This window comes from Myripristis murdjan, chromosome 22 (assembly GCF_902150065.1).
Source record: "Myripristis murdjan chromosome 22, fMyrMur1.1, whole genome shotgun sequence".
Classification (NCBI taxonomy): domain Eukaryota; kingdom Metazoa; phylum Chordata; class Actinopteri; order Holocentriformes; family Holocentridae; genus Myripristis; species Myripristis murdjan.
Window position 1 is genome coordinate 30,843,606 of NC_044001.1, and position 11,091 is coordinate 30,854,696.

Here is an 11,091-nt window from a genome sequence, read left to right on the forward strand (position 1 = left end):
TGAACTGTGTTTAAATGATGTGTGAAAAACAAGAAAAGCGTTGTGATCATGTGAAATGATGTGAAAAGTGGAGTTCAAGTGGCATGGTATTTACACACAATCCTGTGATATCACATTAGTCAGGAAGACAGTAGTTAAAACATCTGAAAATTCAACACAGTTTGGCCTTTCCAGTGTTAGCATGCAGTTAATCCTGGGCTCCTTTTGCACCTTCATCCAAACAGACAGCAGATATCCCGCTTTTTTCATGTTGAGACCCATTCGACACTTGGCAGTGTCAAATTCCATTTCATCATGAACTGAAAATGGCCTTAAATACATACTTTTACACCTATAGATTTGTAAGTAACACATAATTATCACTTTCCTCCAAGATAACATTAACACCATTGATGGATGACTGAAACACAAAAAGAACTGCTGCAGCAATTCAGAATAACTTACTTAAAGTATTTGCTTACAGAAATCTTGACATCTGTCAGAGCCTTCGCATTAGGGCCAAAGGCACAAATCTGGGTTTGTTCAGAGCTCTGGTTTCATGCCCTACCTTCAGTTACTTGGGTTTTTCTGTGGCCAGAGAGTTTGGCAAGGTGGAGAATAAATTAGATAAGTTCTGGGAAGTGGCTCAGAAGTAAACAAATCTGGGTCATGCTAATGGCATATTTCACACCCAGATCTGCGTTTGAATGTGAGGGGGCTGTGTTCAAAATGACCTGTGGTCACAGGCACCGCACCACACACTCGCACGCACGCACGCACGCATGCACCCCACACATACAAACGGTGCTGGATCACTTCTACTGTAGATGGTGTACTGAGGGAAAGCTACAACTATGTAGTAGAACCATAAGTCTATTTGATTAAACGTGTAACTGTCAAAGTTCCTGTGAAAGATCTCATGTGCATGTATGTGTAAGTGTGTGTCTGGTGGTATTAGTTGCTGTGAACCCAGACATCTGGTCTTGTGGTCTCTGTGCTCTCCATCCACACAGCACAACAGGCCACTATTTACTGCCCCTCCAACAGCCATAAAACATACATGCCGGTGTGTTTTTCTGTGTGTGTGTGTGTGTGTGTGTGTGTGTGTGTGTGTGTGTGTAATCACCTCGTCCTTCCTAGTCTTCTCTCTCACCCTGTCTTTTCTTTTTCTCTTTCTGCTTCCTTTACCTTCCATTTCCAAAGTTCAAAAGGTTTTACCAGAGGGGGAAAATGGAGGAACTCCTGTTTGCAGAAGAATATGGTGTGCCTTTCTCTCCTTCATCTCTCCCCTCGCTCTTTTCTCCTCCCTCTCTCTCTTTCTCTCTCTAACTCTCTGAGCATCATTTCCCAGCAAATTCCCAGACAGTCAGTGTTGATATTCCCAATTACCCTTCCAAGTCCTGCACAGACAAGAACATTTGGAAGCAGAGGTCACACAGGCAGACCAGGGCTAATAAATCAATATGAAATACACTCGAGTTTATGTTCCATAGGCTTCCTGCTAACATTATCCTGCTTTCACTATTCAAATAATCAAATCCATTCAACAGTCTGAGGATGACAGATTTCTATGTGGTATCTGTGCTTTGTTTAGCTAAAATCTGTTTGCACTATTTAAGATGATCAAGTCTGAAAGGTGCAAATACCATGACAGAAAATGTAAGAAATTTTAAATGTTTTACAAATCTCAAAAGAAGAAACCATTTGTCTTTTGGTTTGTTTTACCTCTTGGTGTATCGTTGTATATTGTGGATTTTATTCTTTTCTATACTTTACTGTTTATTTACTTGTTTACTCTTTTATACCTCTCCTCTTTTCTATTTACTTATACTGTTAAGAGTGTTTATTTCCTATCTCACCCTTTTTATAATTATTTTATTTTTATATTTTAAGTTTAGCCTTTTCTTATTCCTGCCTCTCATGTTTCCTTGGTTCAAATTGTTTATTTGTTTAATTTATTGTAGTGTTTATTATTATATTTTATTATTTTATATATTATAGTTTATGTAATAAATTTTTAATGTTCTCTTTTATTGTGTGAAGCACTTTGTTGTACATCAGTTTGTATGTAAAGTGCTATACAAATAACATCTGATTTAATTTTTTAATTTTAAATTTTTTTTTTTTTTTTGCCCACATGCGAACACAGTGTATGTCAACACAGTGAGAATTCTTTATATCATAAAACATAAATATCCATGACGGTGGTTGCTAACGCCTCTTTTTGTTATCCTGTGATTTACAAGAAGGCCTCTTGTTGCACAACTGAATGCCCCACCTCTCACCAGTTTATTTTCCTTTCTTCTCCCGGCAGGAAGTAAAGCAAATGCCACAGATCCTGCCCCTGCTTGTTCCCACAATACCATGTTTTCTGTCCAAACAGATGCCCGTCCAGGTATCGTTATCTTGACCTGAACCTACGCCCCCCCCCTCTGCCGGGCTGCCAGAATTTGAAGTCAACAGGAGAGGTGCAAAGCACTGACACCATCCACTTTTGAAACCTAATTGTCGACATCACCTTTCCTCATTTTTGCCAGTTTTCTTTTTTCTGTGTGTGAAAGGCCATGAAAGTTGAGGCAGAATGTGCTGTGGAATGTAGTTATGTGTTTTTAGAAATGAACAATATTATGCTTCACATGAAGAAGAGGCTTTTGCAAGCTAAGGCTCATTGTGCAATATGTGAGCCCATGGATGACTTTAACATTTGAAACCAAGCTAAACCAGTACGCAGTTGTATTAATAATCTCTTAATTGCTAATAACATTTGGTCTGTGCAAAAGCAATCAGCTTTACTTGCTTAGGTAAATCCTGTTAATTTTAGTTCCTGACCTCATGAAGAAACAGAACATCTCTTTCTCTCTTGGATTCTCTACAGCTCTGTGTGTGTTGCTTTCATCTTGGACAGGTCACAAATGCAGAGAAAAATTGAAGTGACCTTGAAATGTTGAGGAAAAATTTATGCTCCTGCCACAGCTGAACAAAAAAAAAAAAAAAAAAAATCAAAAACTGATTTTTCTTGCAGCTAATTCTCTGTTTTTTTCCCCTAGAGCTAAACTCCAGTGGATGGTTTTCAGGATGGATCTCAGATTTTAGTTTTGGTGGGTCTTGAATGGCTTCACACTACGCATGCCAGCCTGACTGGACTGACCAAAAATCAAACATGTTGATGGCACAAATCTTGTTGGGTTTCAACTGTAGTCTCCAGTCTGGACTGGCTCAGATTCCAGCTGGGTGTAAAAATCATCTGGTGTGACTTAACCTTGACATACTCTTTTAGTTATCTAATTTTACCCAGAACCCAGCAATATCCTTATTTTAAGGAGTTTTACAATAACACTCTATTGGGACAGTCCAATGTTAACACTCAACTTTGTATCAACTTAATGGAAACCCAACCCTAACTGATAAAATGTTGTGAAGTCAATTGATGGTATATTCATACTAAGTTGAGAATTTACATCGGAGAGGTTGATATGAATGTAGGGATCTACACTGACTGAATTGTGAAACTCAACTGAAAACAAAGTTGATACTAAGTTGAATATTAAAGGAACTATTAAAAACTATACTTTTCCTGTTGTCACCATGCAGAAAGGTTCAGTAGCTTCTGCACTTCCTGTATCACCCTGTCCCTGAGGAACACTAGCCACCTCAGAGATGGAGGTAGATGAGTTTGCCATTGTTTTTTTTTTCTTCATTAAACACATGTGTATGTTGAAGGCCAAAACTAACTTTCTCTGGGGAACTAAAAGCTAGCTCACCAGAAACTTTGTAGCAAGCTTCTTCTTTTCCTCGGCTCCCCCTGCCCATACCTTTCAGGCACCTGCCAGCCACTGTTGTAACTGAGGAAAAATAGTTCTACCATAGAGATGAAGTAGAGATATAGTTTCAGTGGGTTAAGTGACTTTTAAGAATGTCATCCAGGGGGGAAGTCCAGCTCAATGGCAGGAGGCTAACAGTTAGCATTTGGAGCATCCAGCCAGTATCCAGCACTCAGTAACAATGAGAGGAAGAGAGCACCACTACAATAGTTTAAAAAAACAACGTGTCAACAATCCCCGTAACATTGGACAGTCCAAATAAAGTGAAACCTTTTTTACTTGCATCACAGCAGATGTTTTCACCTGACGAATGGGTGAAAATGTAATGTTCAATTCATTTTGCCTGCACACAACCGTTTCATGCTGGAGGGTCATTCTTACTGTATGTCCACAACACGTAGCCTCGTTTTCATTCATTCATTCATTCGTTCCATTTTACATTTTCACAGCACATAAAAGTACAAATCCTGCTGCCCTGTCACACCTGAACCACCCAACTAAAAGTCACATTTCATTCACTCACCACAGGCTCTCTACCACCCTGATCTCCTCCCACACACCATTTATAAGCCTATTCAGTACCTTAAAGAGTTCTATTCAGTATTGTGCACAGGGGTGTCTCACACAAATTTGGTCTCTAACCAAGGGCTGGCATCTCTTCACTGTGTCCAAGCCAAAGATACCATGATATTCTCTATTCATCCAGTAGACCCACTGACACATTTCTGGTAGCTGTTTGATGAGCATGGAGCCGTACCTAGCAAAATAAAATTTTAATTAAGTAAGAGGAAAGAGAAAGGGCTCTTTTTCTTGGTGTGGGTCTAAGTCCAGAGCTCAAAAGTAACACAGAAATAAACCGGGGGATGATAATATATTTATTATATTTTGTCATAGCACATGTGAGAGGATTTGAGTCTGTGTATGTGTGTGTGTGTGTGTGTGTGTGTGTGTGTGTGTGTGTGAGAGAGAGAGAGAGAGAGAGAGGGAGAGAGAGAGAGAGAGAGAGGGAGAGAGAAGACAGACACCTCCCTCTTGTTTGGTGCTGTATAGTAGTTTCAATACTCCATCTTTCATATAACAGACCCACATATCTGTTCAATTAACTATAACAGAAGACCCAACATCATAAGGAAGCGCGTAACCTATTATAACGTATTATGTCATTTTGAGCTGTATTAATGTGTCACTGATTATATATTTCATAACTTCCTGATAGAACATGGGTATTTGGTCATTGGTGTAACTGTTGTTCTCTATCGTCTCGAGACTATCTCTCCACTCCATTACATATTCCATATGTACGGGGATATGATCCCCCTGCTTGTCAGGGTCCGTGGATATAACTTTAAGACACACCGGCTTGTCCAGTCATGCCCCACGGCTTGCCTATAAAGCGCCTGCGCTGGCGTGAAATCACTGATTGTTTGATCTCCACTTCAGTCAGGGTGCAGACAATCCATGTATGTTTGAAAGATTTGTGTAAACAAGTGCAGGAAGGTTCTGGGGATTCTGGTATGGTGGGGGAGCTTCAGACGGCTTCCTCATGTCTCTCCTCTGTGATGAAGGAGCAGGCAGAGGCAGCGGGCAATGCTCTGTCGTCCTTCTGGGTGGTTAGACGTCACCTCTGGCTGTCTCAATCCCAGCTCCAGCAGGGAGATAGAGACTGCCTTCGTAAAGTGCCGGTGGAACCCTCTGCTATGTTCGGGCCACATGCTGCTAAGTTGCTGCAACAGGCACAGGAAAGCAGCCACTGTGCCAAAGAGGTCTCAGTGGGCTTTACTAAGCATAACAGGGGCTCTAGGCAGAGAGGAGCGTCTCTGCCTCAGCCAGTGCCAACATCAAGGGGCCCAACATGGGGGCCTGGGGACCTCAAGCCCCAGCTGGAGGCTTTTCGTAGGCGCAGATATCTCCCCCAGGGCAGAAAGGGAGGACCACCTGCCAAGGTTCAGAGGTCCTCTAAACGCCCCCCCACCCTCCTGATGATTCCCAGTCCCTGACCAGCCAGCTTCCCTGTCAGATGTCCAGTGCGGTGGGGCTGGCCTTAAGGGCAGACCCATGGGTGGTATTCACCAATACCCATGGCTACCACATACAGTTTTCATGCAGGCCGCCGGTATCGAGGACACTCACTTTCACTACAGTGAGCGACCCTCAGCATGTATTGAGACTGCAGGCAGTACTGTCCTCTCTCTTAGAGAAAGGAGTTCTGACAGTCCCAGAGTGAGTCAGGCCATCACTGCGGGAGACTGGTTTGCCACTATAGACCTCAAAGATGCATACTTTCAGATACCCATGGCAGAGACACTGGCGATTCCTGAGGTTCGGCTTCACAGGCAGAGTGTATGAGTTTCAGGTGCTGCCTTTTGGCATTTCTCTGGTACCCTGGACATTCACTCGTTGCATGGATGCAGTCCTTGCACCCAACAGACAAGGGCTCAGGCTCCCAAGTTGATCCTGATGACTGGCTAATCTGCACAGTCTTGGAGGAGCAATGCCACCGCCATGCCACCCTGCTCTTGGAGCACATTCAGGGCTTGGGTCTGCGCCTGAACCACTAAAGGAGCAAGCTCCAGCCTTTCCAGGTGACAGGAAAGGCAGCACAGTGACAGCAGCTTACATCAACAAGCAGGGGGCCCTGGGCTTCCCCTCCCTATGCAAGCTGGCAACCATCCTGTGGCAGTGGGCTCACCCACTCTTCCTCTCGCTCAGAGCCGAGCATGTGCCAGGATCGCTGAACTCGGCAGCAGACATCATGTCGAGAGGGGATCTCTCCCCAGGGGAGTGGAGACTCCATCCTCAGGTGGTCGAGGAGATATGGCGGCGCCTCAGCAAGGCTGAGGTCGACTTGCAAAGAGTCGGCACATTGTCCGCTCTTTCTTCTCCCGGAGGAACGACTGTCCTCCTCGGGGGTGGATGCTCTAGCGCATCCATGGCCCCAGGTTCTGCTCTGCGCCTTCCCTTTACTCTTCTCCAGGATCTTCTCCGAAGAGTTCAGGTGTAAGGGGTGAGACTGATATTGGTGGCTCCTCTTTGGCCCCACAAGCCATGGTTTTTAGTGATTCCGCCTCTGTTGGACGGGTCACCATGGGAGCTCCCGCCCCGGGGAGACCTGCTGTCGCAAGCGAGCGGGACCCTGTTCCATCCCTTTTCAGTGGGGCTCAGATGGGTGGTTTGGCCCCTGAGAGGGACCGGCTCTTGGCCTTTGGGTTGCCAGGGCCAGTGATAAGACAATGCAGGAAGCCCGGGCACCATCCACAAGAGCTGCTTATTCATACCGTTGGCAGGTGTTACCACCTGGTGTGGAGCACATCAGGTGGATCCCTACTTAGCCGCAACACAGCAAATCCTGTTGTTCTTGCAGTCCCAGCTTGAGGTGCAGAAATCTGCTGTTACTCTGCGTGGGATGGTGACAGCAATCAAGGCAGTTCATATTGACAATATGCACTGAGTGAGGATGGCTGCTCTTTGATTTCCTGTTTTCTTAGAGGTGCCCAGAGGCTTACAGTGCACAGCACTGGTCCTTCAGTTCCACCTTGGGACCTGGATGTCATCCTTGGTGCGATTCAGCATTCCCTCTTTGAGCCCCTTGGGAATGTTGATTTGAAATGGCTTTCCTTTCTGCTTGCCTGCCTATTGCGGGTTATTTTTAGAACGCAACTCCCGCGATTAACAAGGGACCACTGTACATCAATAAAACAAAAGAGAACTGCTTTATGACAAGACTGCACAGCATATTACTGTACATAGAACATTTTGTATTTTTATATACATATTCACGGATAGTTTCCAAAAATAAAGGCCTCTTTATAAAACAAAATTTAAATTAAAAAATAAAGTCCTCTTAATTAAGAAAAAAAACATAGTCCTGGTTTTAAATGTTTGAAAGGTAAACATTAAAAATCTTTGTAATTGAGAAAGTGCTCTGAAGTACAGTCGAAATCTAGTGCCAACATTGAAATGGAGAACATTTCCCTCGGTAAACAAGTGAACTCCAGAACACATACTTTTTTTCTGCCCCTCAGCCAATTCCTGTATAAGAGAAACTGTTATTTGTTTGTTTCATTACATTCTTTGCTTCTATTTATGTTAATATTGTGTTATTTGCACTCGCTACCGGGCAAGTGAAAAGACAAATTCCTGTCTGAGTGTGGCCTGGAGGCAACTCCTCTTTCCCGAGTCCTAACCTTAGTAATAAATTTGCACACTGCAAAACTGTTATTATTAACTGCTATTTTAATGTCTTGAAGGTACTCAACCCAGCTAAATTCTCTGGCTTTGTTCCCACCTGGTAATAAAATGCAGCTTTGGTAACACAAGTGGACAGCTTTCAGTCTGTCTGTTCACATTTGGCATTAGAATGCATCTCCACATGCGTCTCACCTGCCCACTTTGATCATATCTCACGTTCCCACTCTATATGTAAATAAACATGTTTCATTCGAGAGAGAGAGAGAGAGAGGCTGTCACCAGTGAAAGTATCTGTGTGTGTCTGTCTTTTTGTGTATGTGTCTTTCTACAAAGTCTGACCATGTTATGTAAATCTGTTTAGATCTTTTTGCACCTTTTTGCGATTGGCAACTCCCATTGTCACACCCCCTTTTAGCCAATTGGCATGATCACAAACACACACCTTCACACACACCTTCACACACACACACACACACACACACACAGACACACTTAAGCCTCCTAAGGCAAAAAACTGTGGCTACCAAAACGTGGGGAAATTTTTGTGGACCAACCAAATGACAGAGGGAGCTATAGAGCTGCTGGTCACAGCTAAAAAAAAAAAAAACTAACAAACAAAACTAACAAACAAAACAAACAAACAAACAAACCAAAAATTGCTAACATCAGCTATTTTAGAATTACAGAGGTTGAGTATTATGTAATTCTTTACTGGAATTCTCTAAGGCCCTAGTTTGATAGTAAATATACATTTAATAATAGATTAGTTCTATAAAACACGTAATGGATCCACCTTGTAGTCTTTCTAATGTCACAGTTGAGCATATTTAAAGGTCAAAACAGGAACTAGAAACCCTACTTATTTTCACCATAAAAACTCAAAATATCTAAACTTGCCCCAGAACCCCCAAACACAAAGGAAGTCAATTAGCCACCTAGTTAACTGACTCAATAAGCAGGCCTGATGTCTTGCAGCAACCTGGACAGTGTATTACATTCTGCCACAAAAGTCTGTGTTGACAGTGTTGGCTAGTCTTGGGGATTTCAATTATAGCATTAGCAACAGATGCAAACAATTACATAGTAGTTTTGATTCTGATTTTTATGAACAAGAAGTAGACCAGCTATCCAAGACAAAGTGGTTTGCACTCTGAAGAACCAGTTGAGTGGTTGGCTAGAACAAAACAGTTTAAAACAGACATAGCACTTATTCACATTTTCCTTTAATCGATACACCAACTTTTCCACCTCCCCCAAGCGTAAAAACTTTTTTCGACATTTGGAAGTTTTTTCAAATTTTCAGTGTTTCCATTTGGGTTTTTAATGTGCAAATTGAAAATGCAAATAAAAACAGGTGGATGAAAACCCACCTACTGTGACATACATACAGTATATTGTATACTAACAGTAGCAGGGCCAAGTGGAAATGCCTATACCAATTCTACTGTAGATTGATGTTCAAAATCACACTCACAATTACATGAGGAAGACCTATTTCTTCACAGATTACATTTGTTTCTGACATAATACAAACACATTTCTAATCCACATATCTTGTATATCTTGATGGGCAGAATTTAGACCAGTTTTATTACCTTTAGCCATCAAAACTACATGGTGCCATGGCTGGGAAAGGGTCAAGGTTAAGATTAGGAAAAGGTTTGGCATCATGCTTAAGGATAGGAAAGGGCTGTGGTTAAGGTTAGGAAATGTTTGTTAAAACAAATGTTAGCTAACATAATGTTAGCTAAAAATGAACACTACTCTTGCTTAACATGGGTCTTCTAAGCAAAAGTTATTTTGATTGACCTGTCTGCCTTCCTGCCTTCTCTCTGACATGGACTTTGTCACTTTGTATACTATACAAACATAATCCGTGACAAAATGCGTTTCCCTCAAAATTTTGAATGCAGTTTGTTTGTATGAGGGTTGCCCAGTCACTAAATACTAGGGAATGTCTTCCTGATAATGAGTTGCGACCCCTTTGACTCAGTTATGTCTAAGCTTAAAGGAAAAGTTCACCCATTTTGAAAAATTTGCCAGCTGTTATGTAGCACAGTAGTGGTGCTATCTTCCCCTCATTGTTAATGAGGATACTGGCTGAATGTTCCAAAAGCCTCCTGTCACTGAACTGAACTTCCCTCAAGATAACATTCTTCTTTAATCCACTCAAAGAAGGTTTAGCATCACTTTACAAATGTCAGGCCTGGAAACTAAAGAGCACATATGATGCTTACATATGTGTTTTTTCTTCACATCCCCTCCTTTGTGAATTGTATAGATTTAATCTGGGAAATCACAACTTGATTTCATCAGTGGACTCATCAGTGGACTTCATCAAAAGAGTTAAGTGCCCCTTATATTTTTATATTTACTGTACATTCCTTGTCCCACCCTTTGACTGGCCAGCTGGGCAGGGATGCTGAATGAAACCTGAGGCAGACCAGACTAGCTGCTGAGGCTTGGACCTGCTAATGCGCCGATATCCCAGGGTTTATTCAGCTGGTCCAGCTGGAAGATGACCTACACTAACACAGGGATCCATTACCCTGGCCTTCCTCCCATTGCCAGTACAACCTAATAAGATGCAGACTGTTGCCAGTCAGCTGGTCATGGCCTTAGGGAGCCAGGTTGGCACTGAGGTAAAGAGGCTGACTATTAACTGAAAGGCTGTTGTTTTGGAGGGTAGTTTCCCGCTGTCAGTTGGCCACTGGAGGATGGCTGGTATTATATCTATGATACCAAACTCTGCCCAACAGCAAGCCACTAAATCCTAAACTGTGGCTTAATTTCAGATTAATTTAATATCTTCAGTTGCCTAGTTTACATTTTCCCTTAGTGTATTTAAGATTTTGTGAGGCAACAGGTTCTTGAAGGATGGTTTCCAGGCAGAGCCTTGCATTTCTTCCTGTGGGTGTCAGGTGATTGTTGGGAAGAAGAATGCAATGTAATGCCGCACAGTACAATAAAATAAAGAACAGTGTCTGAAAAGTGTCTGATCTGCCTTGTCCTGCCTTGTTCTAACATATTTGTTCTTTTTACCAAAAGAAAAAAAAAAAAAAAAAAAAAAAAGTGAAAATGCATGGGAAACAAGTGGGATTAT